Source organism: Melospiza melodia, chromosome Z, assembly GCF_035770615.1.
Source record: "Melospiza melodia melodia isolate bMelMel2 chromosome Z, bMelMel2.pri, whole genome shotgun sequence".
NCBI lineage: Eukaryota > Metazoa > Chordata > Aves > Passeriformes > Passerellidae > Melospiza > Melospiza melodia.
In genome coordinates, this window is record NC_086226.1 from 65,301,873 (window position 1) to 65,317,454 (window position 15,582).

Below are 15,582 nucleotides of genomic sequence, written 5' to 3' on the forward strand. Positions count from 1 at the left end.
CTGCAGACCTACAAGCCAGGCCTAGAGATTACTCCAGACTCCAGGCTCAAATGGGAAGGATGATACTGCTTCTAGCTCATGTTGTCTGCTGTCTGAGCTTAGAAAGCAATCCTGTAGTGGGTGTAACCCAGAGGAGCCTTTAGTCCACAGCACCTGCTGTGTGGTCAGTAAGAGTGATGGGGGCACAGGTCAAAGGGTATTACCTTATTGCCCTTTGAGCATATTCTCAGCTACAAACAGGGCAGGCAGATGCATGTCTGTGCCTCTGTGCATGTCACAGTTAGATCATGCTTTAATTCCTCTTCTTGGATCAAGGGAGGGTGAAAAATCTCTGAACCTCTAAAGTAAGGATATGGAAAAGGATATGCAGCCCTTCCCTGGATGGAAATAGCCTTGGAAAAGCAAAAGGTTTAAAAACAAGGGAGTTCTGCCCTCTTTTGGGTTCCCGGTGTCTTTATACTTCTACCAAGGCCAGACTGTTAAATCTTTGGAACAATACAAGGATGTGTACCACACAGCTTTTTTTGTGCCTGTGAAAATAATGATCAGTCACCCTGTGGATTGATCAAGAGACCTGTGAAATGTTCTTTGAAACAGAAATAAGACTGTAAAGGTTTTTCTTTCATTATTATTATGCTGTCTGTTTATCTCAATTTTAAGTACTGATTCAAGGACCTTTTAACATTTGCTCGGCAACACTTGTTTACCTAATTTTCTATTACAAAATTTTTAATGTTCCAGATACAAATTTGAAAACGAGTAAGGTGGCTAAAGATGTGGACAGACTTTGAAATTTCTAAACTTTGAGAGAAGTTACCTGCCTGTGAACTGTGTCTCATTGACTTCAAAATGCTGCGGCTCTGTAGAACTAAACTTCAAGGGCAGGATTTATGTGTCCTTGAAAAGTTTATTTGGAGTTTTCCATTTGGGGAAAAAAATTTAATACTGGGGATGATAAGAAAGCTGCAACAGTATAGCCTACAGAAGAGAAGTCTCAAGGAGGGATCTTTTTAATGGGTATAAGTACTTGAGGGGAGAGTGCCAAAAAGATGGAAGCAGGCTCTGTCCAGCAGACAGGAGAGAGGCAGTGGGCAGAAAACAAAGCACAGGAGGCTCCCTCTGAACATTTTTCCACTGTGGGTTGACCAAGCACTGTCAGAGGTTGTCCCAAGAGATTGTGCAGCCTCCATCCTTGGAGACTTTTGCAATATTCACTTTTGAAGCTTTCTGGACACTGTCCTTGGCACCACGCTGTAGGTGATTCTTCTTAAGCAGGAGCCTGGGCCAAATGGCATCCAGTGGTCCCTTTCAAATTCAATCCCTCTGTCATCATGTGACTCTCTGGTGCTGTTATCACACTTAGATGTCATTTACATTGGAACTTTATTAACATTGTTATTTGTTTTCTTGTTGTTTTGGAGAGCTACAATACTATTTTTGCCAGTTATTCATTAATCTGTATCTCATTCTATTGCCTGTTTCAGTTTGAAACCATTCATATTTCAATGGTTTTACATTAGTTTAAAGAGAATTTTGGCTCTTTGTCTCTAGTAATTCCCTATTCTTCATATAGCCTGAAGTTTCTGCAGCAATGCAATAATAGAAAACTAAAATCCTGTACTACGCACATTTTTCCCAGCAGATTTAATTTGTAAACCATTAAAACATCCTCCTTTGCTCACAGATGAACGACAAATTTACCTTGAAGTTAAAAAAGTAAATCTCCCTTCTATCAGATTTGTTACACAGAAAGTAATTTCATTTTGCTATATAAATTTGAGTCTTTTACAGTAGCAAACATAATTTGCCCTTTCCTTTTCTTGGATGTTACATTTTGGTGGCAATGTGTTAGTAGGAATACTTCAATGAAGACATGATTGTCTCACTCTGCTCTGCACTGAGGCAGCCTCACCTCGAGTCCTGGGGGCAGTTCTGGGTAACACAACATAAAAAAGGCATTAAGCTATTAGAGTCCAAAGCAGGGCTAAGACAGTGGTCAAGGGCCTTGAGGGGAAGCCTTGTGGGGAGCAGCTGAGGTCACTTGGTCTGTGGTCTGTTCAGCCTGGAGGAGACTGAGGGGGGACCTCACTGCAGTTACAACTTCCTCATGAGGGGAAGAGAAGCAGCAGGCTTCTGACCTATTCTCTGTGGTGACAGGACTTGAGGGATTAGCCTGAAGTTGTGTGAGGGGAGGTTTAGGTTGCATTGTCAGAAAAGGTTCTTCACCCAGAGGGTGGTTGGGCACTGGAACAGGCTCCTCAGGGAAGTGGTCACAGCACCAAGCCTGACAGAGTTCAAGGAGTGTTTGGACAATGCTCTCAGGCACATGGTGTGATTCTTGGTGATGGTGCTGGCATGGCCAGGAGCTGGACTTGATGATCTTTGTGAGTCCCTTCCATTTCAACATTTTCTGTAGTTCCTAGCTCCAGGGTACTCTGTATTCTCCCACATTGAGTTAATATAGATTAGTTCACAGCTGGAATCATTGGCACTTAGGATGGTGAGGGATTCAGCAAAGCAAAAAGCTGACACTAGCTGGTGGGGTTAAACTCCCCACCAACCTACTCTAGAAAAAGAGACAAAAATGGGGCAGACCAGCAGAACCAAAATTACAACAGATTAAAAAATTCCCTGACCACTAGGCATGTAGGTAGCAAGACAGTAAAGAAATGTTATTAGACCAGTAGTTTGTGCTATTTGATACCAGGTGCAATGATTTCACATGATGCTTTTACACACAAAGGACTGTATTTACTGTTTGAATCCCACACAAAAACATGACATATCTGTTCATTACTTGCAATAGTGGAATCACCATGCTACTGACTTCCTAATGCTCTGCCTAGACTGCTATCAAAGGGAAATGTCTGAGTCACATAGAGCATAATAATGAGAGGATAAACTCAGATGACCTACTTCTTACCCACTACCTTCAGGCATAAGTGTTTCTGTGCCTAGAAACCTTGAGGGTAAGAATCCCACAGCAACCCTGGGTTAAGAAATGGTGAGGTATTTTGGGGGTTAAACATCCTGATCAGGAAGAGGGCTGCGCCTTCTGAAAAGAGGTGTGGGAGGTGGGGTTTCTGGACTTTGCCTGATGTTCCTGGGGAATGCTGCTGAGGAGTAGCACTTTCAGGATTTTAGAGAAGGGAAGGAAAATAGTGTTTTGTCACAGGCATTTGTCATGAAAATAAGTGAATTAAGCCAACACACATGTGCACACTCTGAGGAGGAGATCCAGAGACCTATTTACTATGGTGGCTTACTTTTGTATCACTCTGTAATTTACCCTGGGGCTCTGAGGGTAATGTAACTGAGCAGCAGCCATGACCATAGCTGTTCTCTGAGCCAGATGTGGGGGGCAGAGTGCAAACTGTCCTGTGTTTCCATGGCTGTTTCAACTGAGAGGGTTCAAGTATGCTTTTAGCTGCTGCACCAAAGGAGGATGGCAGGAGAAAAGGAGCCTCTCATGCCTCTGCTCTTTCCCTCTGCATCTTCCTCTGTCCATCATGAGGAATAGATAGCAAGAGAGATTGCAGGAGAAGATGGAGGAGAAGAACTGAGCAGACTGTCTGCTCTTGATCCCATAAATAATACACAGATATGTATAGTTTCAGCTGGTAACCCCAAAGTGTGATTATGGTGAGGAACAGGGCAGGAAGGAGGGTGTTTGGTGTCTCGCAGTGCTGCAAAACAGACCACGTTCCTCGTGATGCTGCTAGAAACTTCTGGCTTTGTCTTCAGCAGAAACAGGATCTCACTTTAGAAGGAGAATATCTTCCTTCAATAAGGTTTCATGCCCCAGCACTTGGTAGCAGGTCCTTCGCCTGCTGTTCCCATTTCTTCACAGGAGCATGAAGAGGAAAAAAAGGTACTTAAAGTTATCATAATCGCTTTTGCTCAAATGCAGGAGATGGGAAAAAGCCTCATAGATTCAAAAGCATTTTTCTGCTTGCTTTAAAAGTAGATCTTGTCATATTAACCCCACTTTAATTATAAATAGCACCTATTCTGAGGGAAACAGAGGGAGAGATACCAGTAGAGTATCCCTGGATAAATGTATTTTTAAAGGCTCTTTTTAAAGGCTGAAGAACAGCAGTGAAAAGATGATCATATTTCCTTGACAGCTCCATAACCTACATTTTTTTAGCTTCTTCAAGTTACTAGGACTATCACTGGTACTATCAAATTGAAATTCATGTGAAGGACCTGGTTTCTTTCCCCCTCTCTGCCCCCATCTCTTCCGTTTCCCTCCCTTTTTCCCTTCCCCTTTCTCCCCTGCTTCTTTTTTTTCTCCCCCTTCCCTCCTCCTCTCCCTGCTCTTCTCCTACTCCACCCACCTCTATTTCCTTCCCTTTTACTCTTTATCTTCTGCCCCCTCACCTCTTGCACTTTCTCTGTCCTACCTTTTCTCATACGAAAACATGTTGGCTGGCAAGAATCTTCCTGAAGAGCTAATTCAAGAATAAAGGATAGTACTTATCTGGCCACAAGAGATTTTCTTTCATTCAATTTGAAATAATAAAACATAATTTATACAACATAAATAATGTTAGCTTTCAAAATTCTATGAGAGAATGGCAGTGTGTCTTTGCTGAGCACAATCTAAAACCTCTTGTGTGAGCTGATCAAATTAAATAAAGCTCCTGTCCTGTCAAAGTTCGAATCTACTGGTGTGCCAACATTCATTCTTCAGCTCCATATTTAGCTTTGCAGGCAGACAAGGTCAGCTGTATCTGATTGATTCAGCTTCTGTCTTACAGCAATACCAGATGGTTGTTTCTCTAAGAAAAAGGGTATTTCCCCCTATTTTCCTTCCACAGCAGAGCAGCTGATTTGGTCTCATTCCACCAGATGGCAAGCTTTAACCAAGGGAAAAAAAAAAAGGTTTTTTTGCAACTATCCATTTACCTTAGGGGAGAAGGGGAAGCGAGCTGTGCTTAGTGGTTGTTTTTGCTGTTTTTTCTTTCTGTTTTAAGAAATGTTTTTACTATAAAAGGCTCACATCCATCTTCTGGCATGATTTGTAGTGTTAGAAAAATAAATCAATAGAACAACATTTGCTGTCAGCTATTGAGTAACTGACAGGTGTCATCAAGAGAAGCAAAAAATAGTTTAGAATATGTGCTCCATCCCCAGATTTCACCTAACAGAGACAGAAACAGTGCTCCTAGACAAACAAATGGGTACAGTGATTCCAGTTAAAAATGAGATGATATTACTAAGCTCTCAGTGCTGCATAACCAACTCTGAGTTTTGGTTATCTCCAAACCCCACATTAATCCCTGCCTTTGACTCTCAGGAAGGAGCTGCTCTGCCCTGTATTTCTGCTATTATAACCTGTCCTTAATGCATGAACAATGAACAGAGCAGAGAACTCTGCTTGCTCTGCTCCAGCTACATTATCTCTTTGGTCCAGGGCACCCTATGTCTCAGATCTCCTGGGAATGGAGTTAAAGTCAGCTTGTATTAGTGCAGCAGACTTTATCTGCTGTGCTAAGGCGCTAATTTTCACTCCTTATATTTTATAGACTGGCTGTTCCACCTTCACAGAGGAAGCAGTTGTGTCATCAGGTTTGGCTTGGCATTGGTGACCCAGCCATGGAGCATTACAGAGATGTGTGAGGACCAACTCTCCCAAGTCCAAGCTCAGAAATCTGGCCCCGTGGATATTGAGATATCTGCTCTGTCTCCAAGAAACAACAACTCCAGGGGCCTCTGCAGCCTTTGGATTAGAAAATCTGGCACAGGAAAAATCACAGTTGCAAGTTCCTTCATTAATTACTCTTCTAGGGTGTTTTTTTTTTTTTGTTTTTTTTTTTGTTTTTTTTTTTTTTTTTTTTTTTCTGTTAGCAGTTCTCTCCTCCCTGAGGTCGTGGTTGCATCCCCTCTTGGTAACTGGGCTCCAGGTAAATAGCATGGTGGGAGCCTTGGCAACTCTGGGGGTTGCTGTCCCCATCCCTGAAAGCAGAAAAGTGGTACCCAGTTGTTCAAGAGGACAGATTTGATTGGCTAGCACCATGAAAATCTTAAAGAGTAGAGGGGAAATCAAACATACATTTCAGCTGCTGACCTAATGACTGGAGAAAAAGAGTTCTCACTTTTTCCTGTAGGTTCTTTTCAAGTAAAATACTCTTCCACTATAAACAGCTTTACAAGTTTGAAAATAGCTTCACCTGTGTCTTTACACCTATTTCTTAGCTCTTTCTAAAGAATAAACTTCTAAAAAGTAAATCAATGCCATAGACACTTGTAAGATTATGCCAGATGAGCCTGAGGAAAATTTATGCAACAAACACAATTATGTGGCACTTTGTGGAGTAGTAAAAACTTGTGAGCTTCAGTTCTGAGACTGAAAAAGAAATACATACATTTTAGCTATTTTTGCAATTCCTGGTTCATGGTTTTAATCTTTTTCTCAACATCATGTGAGGTTGGAAGCCTTTGTTTTTCCAAAAGTGGGAACTCATTCTTCTATTCTGACTCCTAGAACTGAGGCTTTACAAAAGGCTCAGGATTGATTATACTATGATGATTGGAGAGCTGCAGGAGTGCAGACTGCAGTGAAATGGAACAGTGAAGGAGTACAGGCTGTGGGTGTCTGGCTCTCTATTTATGTTATGAGGTCTTAGCTTGTGCTTCATTTCTCTCAGGGAGAGGATTATGGGCTTTGGAGTTTTGTACTGTGCCTGCAGTTTGTGTAGGTTTTAGATTTTTTTTTTTCCCTTTTGGATAAAGCTCTGCAATTTCATGCAGTGCCTCTGCCAGAGCTCCAGGCATGCCTGGGGAAGTTGTGAATACCCTCTGTGACTCGGGCGCCCCTCACACACACATCCCTTCTCTCTGGAAACAAGCAATATCTCTCCAAAGCCATGTAGGTTTGACCAAGAGCACAGCCCATGTCACCTTGCTTTGCTGTCACTCGCCTTACTGTCCACTTACTTTTCTGAATTAAGGGAGCTTTTGAAAGCATCACACCAAGGTGACAGAAGTGCAGCCAGGTAAGAACTGCTTGGTGCTTCCATAGGCAGTTTGTCCTCTGAGAGATATGGGAGCCTCCTGCCCTTCCCAAGGTGCTCTCAGCAGAGCGGCAGCATGCCAGCCTGGCATACTTCTAGGTGTAAGGACAGCAAGGTCATTTTTGAGCTGGGCCTCCCTTCTCTGCTGCTACTAAAAATGCCACTGCAGCGGTACACAGAGTCACAAGAAGATTTTTTTTATTTCTGCTCTTGCTGTGGGCTTTGGCTCTGTGAACTTTGCTTTGGTTTTCCCAGTGTGAATTAATTTAGAGACCACTTGTTTTTGAGACAGAATGCAAAGGATGAGACCAGTGTGATGATTTTGGAACAAGACCACAAAACCCAAGCCAAAATTGCCCAGAAAGAGAAGTATTTTTCCTTAATTGCATCCAGGATTTCTGAATACTATACTAAAGTGAAAGTCCCCCAAAACCTTGAATGTATTAATGTCTTTTACTTGGTTTTAATTTTACTGTTGGTCTCATATGTGAAACTCTGCTGACTCTGAATTTCACCTTTTGTTTTATAATTCAATTGTTGATATACAAACTGAAATCAAATCAGATTCCTTTTCCATATTCATAATGGCTCTGCAGTTCTGAAAGAACTTAACTGTAATTAACCAATGCAAATCAAAATTCTTTTCTCTTCTGCTAAGAAAATTCTGTAATAAAAGTTCAAGTAAATGTAAAGGATTGAACATCCACACAATACCTCTTCAAGGGTAGGAATAGATTTTGAAGTCATGCATCTTAGTTAAAAAAATGCTTTCTGTTCCTCTCTGAGTGACATTTTGCAACCTGTAGGGTTTGTTTAAGTACTAATCTGTCAAACGTGGAAAGAGCTGAGATCACTGGTTGAAGTAATTTGTGGAGAGGAGACAACCCATCTACCTTAAATAAATCTGAACTTACTTTGAAAGAATTGCTTGAATCAGAAGTGCTGGGCTAGCAGGTGGCTGAATCCACATGTGATGTTTGATCTCAGATGTGTGGAAACCAGGCTAACAAAGGTATATAAAAGAGGTATCAGCAGTAGGCTCAGAAAGATTCCAGGGCTGCAAATGAAGGTATGGTCGAGTTTTTGAGGAAAGTGCTGGGTGTACTTGCCTTGTGCTCAGTCTTTTCTGGGATTCAGCTTGCAGTCAGGCTGGAGTCAGGGTCCTGAAGTAGATGAACCTTTGGTATGAAATGTATGGCTTCTCTCATGTTATGTGATTGCAAGCTTTTTCTATGTTGTTATCTGTTGACAATATTCTGAAATCTCTTATTTTACTTACCGAGATAAAAAACTTTTACTACTGATGGCAGGCTCCTACTCAGTCTTTCTTCTTCAAATAAATGTTGTTTTGTTGTTACTGCCTCTCTCTGCCACTGCTAAAATAAATCAGAATCCCCATCTCAATGCCTGTAGAGACAGGAATATTTAATTTATAGCAATTTCCTTTTCTCTTCATGGTTTCTACTAAACAGAACATGCTGGGTCTCAACCTGCATTTGCATTTATGCTAAATTACAAGCAGAACAATCAATACAAGTCCCAGCTCATGCTGCCCACAGTGGAACAGCAGCAAAAAAAAAGAAAACTGCCAAGGAAATATTTTCCACCCAGCCAGCTTGTTACTTGTTTCTTGTTAATTTACTTTAACAGATGGCAATTAGCCATCTATTTATTTATCACGGTGGTCTTGGAGCACCTCCCAAGAGCTGTGGAGACGAAAAGAGTAGCTAATCCCCAGACACCTTGTGAAGGCAGTAAGGCAATCCCAGATACCCACCTCTCAGGGCAGGTCAGGACAGGCAGAGAGGGTGTCTGGGCAGTATCTCCCCTCTGAGTGCCCAAACAGATGGAGACAGGACCTCCCTTCACACAGGTGCTGGTGGGACCTCCAGCGGGTTGGTTATTGCAAGCATTCATCCCCGACAACTGCAGTTCTCCTTGGTGTGTGTGTGCCTGCTCTCCCCCTCAGGGACCAAGCTAGCAGGCCCAGGGGGAGCAGGCCCAGGGCAGAGAGGCCCAGGGCGGGCAGGCCCAGGGTGAGTGGCTGCAGGAGCGATCCTGGCGCCGGGAGGCTGCTGACCATGTCCTGCTGTGCCCACTCCAGCTCCTGAGTGACATCCCCTGTGTCCTGCCACCACCTGCTGTGCTGCCACTCGTGTGGCTGAAGGAAGGGCCTGCTAGATCTCTGCCAGCCCTCCTTGCAGAGCACAAGTGGCAAGGTGTTTGCAGCTTTTGCCTTGGGACCCGTGCTGAACTTCAAACGAGCAGAAGAGCATCTCTGTAATCCTGCAGATAGCAGCCATATCCTGCAGAGCCACAGAGACTGACTGAATTGACAGGATTAATGTGACTCCAGGGGGTGTCCCTGCAGCTAATCAGAAGATGTTGGTCCTAATGAATGAAGCACAGTGGAGACAACTGGTATGCTAAAGGCAGTGAATGTCCCCTTTGTTGTAGTTACAGTGCTAGTGATTAATGCATTACTCTGTGGGATGCAGCTAACTCTCATGCTAATTCTTCAGTTGAAGCAGGAGCAGCTCATAAAATGTCAGCTGCAAATGTAATGGCAATCACTGCTCAGGACACTTGTATTTTTTGATCAAGGGTCGTGCTGTAATTGATGCAGGTTTTGGCGACTATGACTCCAGTTTCTGCCTATCTCCCATGCAGCTTCTACTCAGAGCCTACTCCACGTCTCAGAAACAAGTAGGTTCAACAGAAATGAGATGAATTAATCATTTCCCCTCCATAAACTGATGCTTATAATCCTGGCTGTGATTTCCTGTTATGTCTTCACTTCTGCAGAGAACTTTATTCCCTACTGAGATGAAATAAAATGAACCAAACCATTGTCAAAACAATTCAAAGCGCTCTGCTCCTTTGAGCAGAGGCATCAGCTCTGTAGCCTACTTTGCTTGTTAACTCCTCAAACTGCTGAAGAAACAGATGCAGGAAAAATGATAGTATGTCTAATACTATATATTAAATTTAATTGATGTGTTGATTTTACAACATGATGTGCAATACTCCTCTCTGTCCTGGCAAATGCCCCGCCTTAGAATAAATCAAAATCTCTGTGTATCTGCAGATTATTGGCCAGCATCTAAATGAGCTATTAAATAAACATACATGAAATATCATATAAAAGACACACAAAAAATAGCAGCTGTGAAGAATGGGCCCTCAGTCTCTGTTCAGTCACACAGTTGGACCAATTGCTTAAACCAGTGCCAATCTCACTAAAGGTGCAGCACAGCTTCCCAGAAGGCATCAGCTTGGGGTTCTCTGGTCTGATGACACAAAGTGTTTGTGGGTAGGTTTGGGACAGAGTCCATCATACCACACCTTGATGTAGTGGGTAGCCAACCAGCCAGGGTCCTTGGTCAAACAGCAATCTCATGGTTGCTGAATTATGTACGTATATAAGACCAGTAAGATTTGTTTATTTTGCACATAAAGGCTTTTCTTTTTAAAAAAATTATTAAATTGTTTCTTCCTACAGAGAGCTCTTAGCAGCTCCCATTCATTTTTCCCCCAAAATCCTCCAAGTCCGTGAAGGAATAGAAAAATCTATATTTTTGAAAAAGGGTAAATATGATAATGGTTATGAATGTGTTTTTAGCAGGGAATAAAATGTTATTATCCATCCTGTCTTTAGCAAAACCTACTTTTCTCCTGTCTTGTATTTCTAGGGGTTCTTTGACCCATTATCTATGTTATGCTAATTAGTTCCTAACTTCTACTTTCTCTTTTTCCCTCTCTCCTATTTAATTAACATGGTGGATGTTGTCTTTTGTCTTATGGCTACAATGAAAAAGGCTCCTGTGAAAACGATGTTTTTTTTAAACCTTTTAAATTGAAATGGCATGAATTCAAAGATTGTCAGGCAGTTCTAGTAATTTTGTCACATGAATGTTGCTTTGGAGACTCTTCCCCTAAAGCACATTTAAAAAGCCCCAAACTAGCTTTTTGCTTAGGCAGCAACTGTTGTGTGAAGGAACACATAAAAAGGCGAGGAGTTAAAGAATAATTAAATATTTTCTAAATTTTGGCAGTTGCACACAGAATGTTGCATTCAAGTGTGGATGCACTCTATTCATACAAATATCCTTCCTCTAAGGTCGAAAATAAGCCTAAGATATAGCCTGTTTTTAAAGGTTGGTGCTAGGTTCCTGTCCAGTGTGTATTTCCATATGTTGTTTCCATAACTTCTTTCCCTGTGCAATGAAATCCTTCTCCTGACTGAGTGGGCTCTAGATATTTTGCTCCTTCAGGTCCTAGTTACCAGGATGAGGAGGTGCTGGGGTGAGCAACCTCTCCAGCCCCACTGAAGCTGGATTACTCATCCAGGTGGGAAGCAAACCACCGGCTGTGGAGGACAGCAGGGAAATGACAGCCAGATCTCAGCCAAGAGGGGGTGGATGCTGATGGGCTGCTCTGCTGCTTTGCTGTTGTGGCTCCTGTGATTGCTCACCCACCTCATTTCAGCTGAAATTTCCATGGCTTTGCCTATTTGTCTGTATCAGACATTTTGTTTTCAAAGGCTGCTCCTGCTTCTGTGGCGTTTTCAGTTTGTTCACAGAGCCTCCCACCTGTGCATGTGTAGTGCATGACATTGCTGAGGACCTGTGGGACATGACATTCATGCAGAGTGTGGCTGTCCCTTCATAAAATACATTAGCAATTGTTCTTTAATTTTTCACTGAAAGACAAATCTGAGCAGGCTGCAATAAGAAGTTTAACAACAGCTTGTGGTAGATGCTTTGATTTTATTTTTTCTCTCTAGCACCCCATAAACAGCTCATTTAGGCATCTTCTGCTTTAAATGTTACCTAGCACAGGGTGCTGGCTGCAGAGTGGAGCATCAAACACAGAGGAGATGAAATGCTGCAGTATGTTTTTCTCCACTTATACTGCTAAAGCAGTTGGGATTTGTTGTGAAAGAGGTCCCGGGTGAATCTCCTCAGAGTGAGCTATAGACCATAACTGCAGAGTTTCATTGATGCTAAAATGTCTGATTTCAAATAATGAGTACCAAAAGCACCAACGGCTGCCCCAGTCTGCTTCATTTCCCCTTTCCAGAATCCAGACTGGCAATCTGCAAATCTCCTGCAGTCTGGTGCTGATACCTTTGTAATAGCATAATAACAGAGGGCAATACTAAATCAAGGCCTTAGTCCAGTCATTATCACAGTTAGTCACATTCTGAAAAAGTATAACATCATGAATATCTATAGTGATTTTTATCACAGAAAAAGCCATGAAATTTTTCAGCTGCAGAGATGCTTTGTGGTAAGTTCCAGACTTGTTTTACTGCAGACACGCTCTGCAGACTTCACTTCATTTGATTCACTAATAGTCATGCCAGTTATAAAGTGGAGGCATTTAATTACAGTGCCTGTAGCTTGTGAGTTCTTGATTCAAAGCCCACCAAAGTCAAAGAATGCTTTAAAGCTGAATGAAAGAAATTCAAAGGACAGAAAGGATCCCAAAGTAAGCTGTGACTACAAAATCAAGGTTGAAAGAGACCTCTAAGATTATCCACTCCAATTGTTCAGCCTTCACTGCCACTGTAAGCCCTGAACCACTACACCACATCACCCAGCACCAGATCCAGATGCCTCCTGAACACCTTCAGGCATGGAGCTTCCATCACCTCCCTGGGCAACCTATTCCAATGTCTATACATTTTCCAAAAAGAGAGAAAAAAATCTGTTAAACAGTGCTTAAGTTTGGAACTGTACTTCTAATAATTTCTATTTAATGGGCTTCTGGCTTCTCATTCCTTGACATAATTTTTTTGTATTACAGTATTTGTTACTTAATCTGTTAGTACCTTTAATTTATTCCATAGTGAGAGTGCTCACAAATATTCTACACTGGGTATTGGTGGATTTCTTGCAATTCTGAATTTAAACAAATTGCTCTTGGGAACTGAAAATTTTATTTCATGTATGTTCTAATTGAGTTACACTTACTCAGCAATGGAACACAATGGTTATTTGCCTTCTATTCTATTTTATGTTTTTATATTTTATATTTTATGGTTTCTTTTCTCCAGGTTATTGTGTTTCAGTGATACAATATGATGACAGAGCAGATTAAAATGCATTGTGAAGCTCTTGTACTTTACTCTTTTGAACAGATGGCTAGGATGTGGGTTAGTGTTTATCAGTGCAAACACAGTGAAACCAGTGGGAAAAGAGCATTTTATAAAACACTTTCTAAATATCTCACAACTGTGAGATGTGATAAAGCTGGACACTGTTCTTGGTTACCCTCACCTTCAGTAAGCATTTATACTCGAGGAAGGGGCATGCAGGATTTCTACAGGATGCTGCAATTCTGACTGGGTAGAATGTTTACTCTCTGCTTCTTTTAAAGACAGTGACCCGACCACAAGGTGGCATGAAGTAGACAAGCTTTGACAGCAAAATGTGATTCTGGTTAATTTTCCAAATCTTTCCTTATCAGTAAATGGGATAACAATGCATAAAATGCCTCATTATGGGAGTGGCAAATCTTAGTTTTGACCTTTGCACATGGAGCAGTGATCTATAAGTAGAAGTAGGTGCAGAATTGGGTGGTGTAACTCTGAAGAGATTGGTTTTACCCCAGAGATTGGTGTGCTACAGCTGCTCCTTAATGGGCTCCTTAATTTTTGTAAAAATGGGACTGATCAGCATTCCTTTGGCCCACTGAAGGTGCTGTGGGAGAAGAGGCTTCATGATTTTCCACATTAGAGGCCTCCTCTATTTTTTTCTAGTCTGACTACTGTGATATCCTCAACATTTCCGCAGTACTATTATTGCTCCTGATATTTTTTGAATTATGTATTGAGTTAATCAGATGGAGGCACAGAATTCATCAAATAAGCCAAGCTTCTTTAAAAAGTTATGCTAATTGTTAATGCTACAGCAGTAAGGAACCACTGTACTGACTCACCCTTTAAGGTATGGAGAACCTCCTTTAATGTTGGAGCCAGAACATCAACTTAACTGTAGTTATTTTGTCTTTTTTTATCTATGGGTTAGTTATAGCAAGTAAGTTCCTGCTGATTATTTAAGAAGTTGGAACTCTTATGATGTCTCTTTACACAAGCTTTTACTTGGACTCACACAATTAAAACTTATACTTTGATTTGTGCAATGCAATTCTGCACAGTCCCAAAAAGCTGGAAAGACTTTTGTATCTAGTGCCTCTTTACTCTGTGAGCCAATCTGCCTGTGCTCTCTGGATGGGGAAGGGGAACTTGGAAAATCAGGAGACAAGTCTGTAGACCATCACCACATATTTAGCTAGTGTACTCTTCTGGGAGTGGAAGGAAGTGCTTGATGAAGCTAAATTTGTTAAATTTAATTTGAAAGATCTCATGTTTGTAGAAGTTATTTGCATTTTCCATGTTTTGGAAGTAGTTCTGCTATCTTTCATACCTAAAGCCTTAGCAATTGTACTGTGTTTAAATCCTGTAACTTAAATCATGGCAGAGATACTGTGAGTTATCAGTATCAATCCTATTTTGCAAGGATTGCAGTTAGCTATTTTTTTATAGCAAAATAAAGCAAAAGTTACTCTATATTTGTCTGTAACACTATCTTTTAGACAGTCTGTTTCATAGGCAGATACTGTGGCCCAGTTCCTTGCAGTGTCAAGACATGTACTTAGCATGAGTGAGGTAATGGAGCCATCAACTTTCACATCATGAAACTTACTTTTTTTTTAATACTGCCAAGGGTGAGAGAAAGTTCAGTGATTCACATTGAGTCTGGTATCAATAGAGCTGTTTTTTTTCAGAGATGTGCCTGTTCCTGTAGGTCTTTTCGGAAGTGGGAGCATGAAGAAGTTGTGCTCTGCTTGATTTCATCAAAACAGCATTTGATTGAGGATTGGACCTCACACTGTTTTGATAGGTGTCACTGCAGCTGAGACAATCTGGCTGTGGAGGGATCAGAGCTGTGAAATTAGTTTCTGCCTATTGATTGACATTGTTCTGAATGCCACTAACACCATTAAGATAAATAAATTCTCTAACACTGTGAAAAAAGGGAACTAGCATGGCTCTCAAATTTTTAATAATTATTGATGTTTCCAATATTCACATCATTGACTTACAGGATGGATTGTAAAAAGGGAAGAAACTGCCCTCAATGTAATGAAGAGCAACTAAGAACTGCAGAAGTCTTAGAGTAGAACTTCCTACCTATTCTCTGCTAGAAGAAGGATCTGAAATTAGGAAAAGATAGGGTAATATTGCAGTACAGCTTGACTGAGACATTGAAATGTTCCTTTTAATTTAGAAATTGAATGAAATTATAAGGATTAATGTAGCTTCAGTTGTAATTAATCTGATGCTGTTTCATAAACATTAACTCCATTAATCTCTGGACTGGAATTAACTAATGTTTGGGCTTGTAATAAAAACAAAAAAAATTATCTCAGTTTTATGTCAAGATAATTTTAAGTAGACAAAGATTACACTGTGTCCTGCTACATGAGCTGTAAGAACACAGGTTGGAATGTTCTAAGAAAGAAATGGAGTGTTATACTCAAAAAATTGGGATAA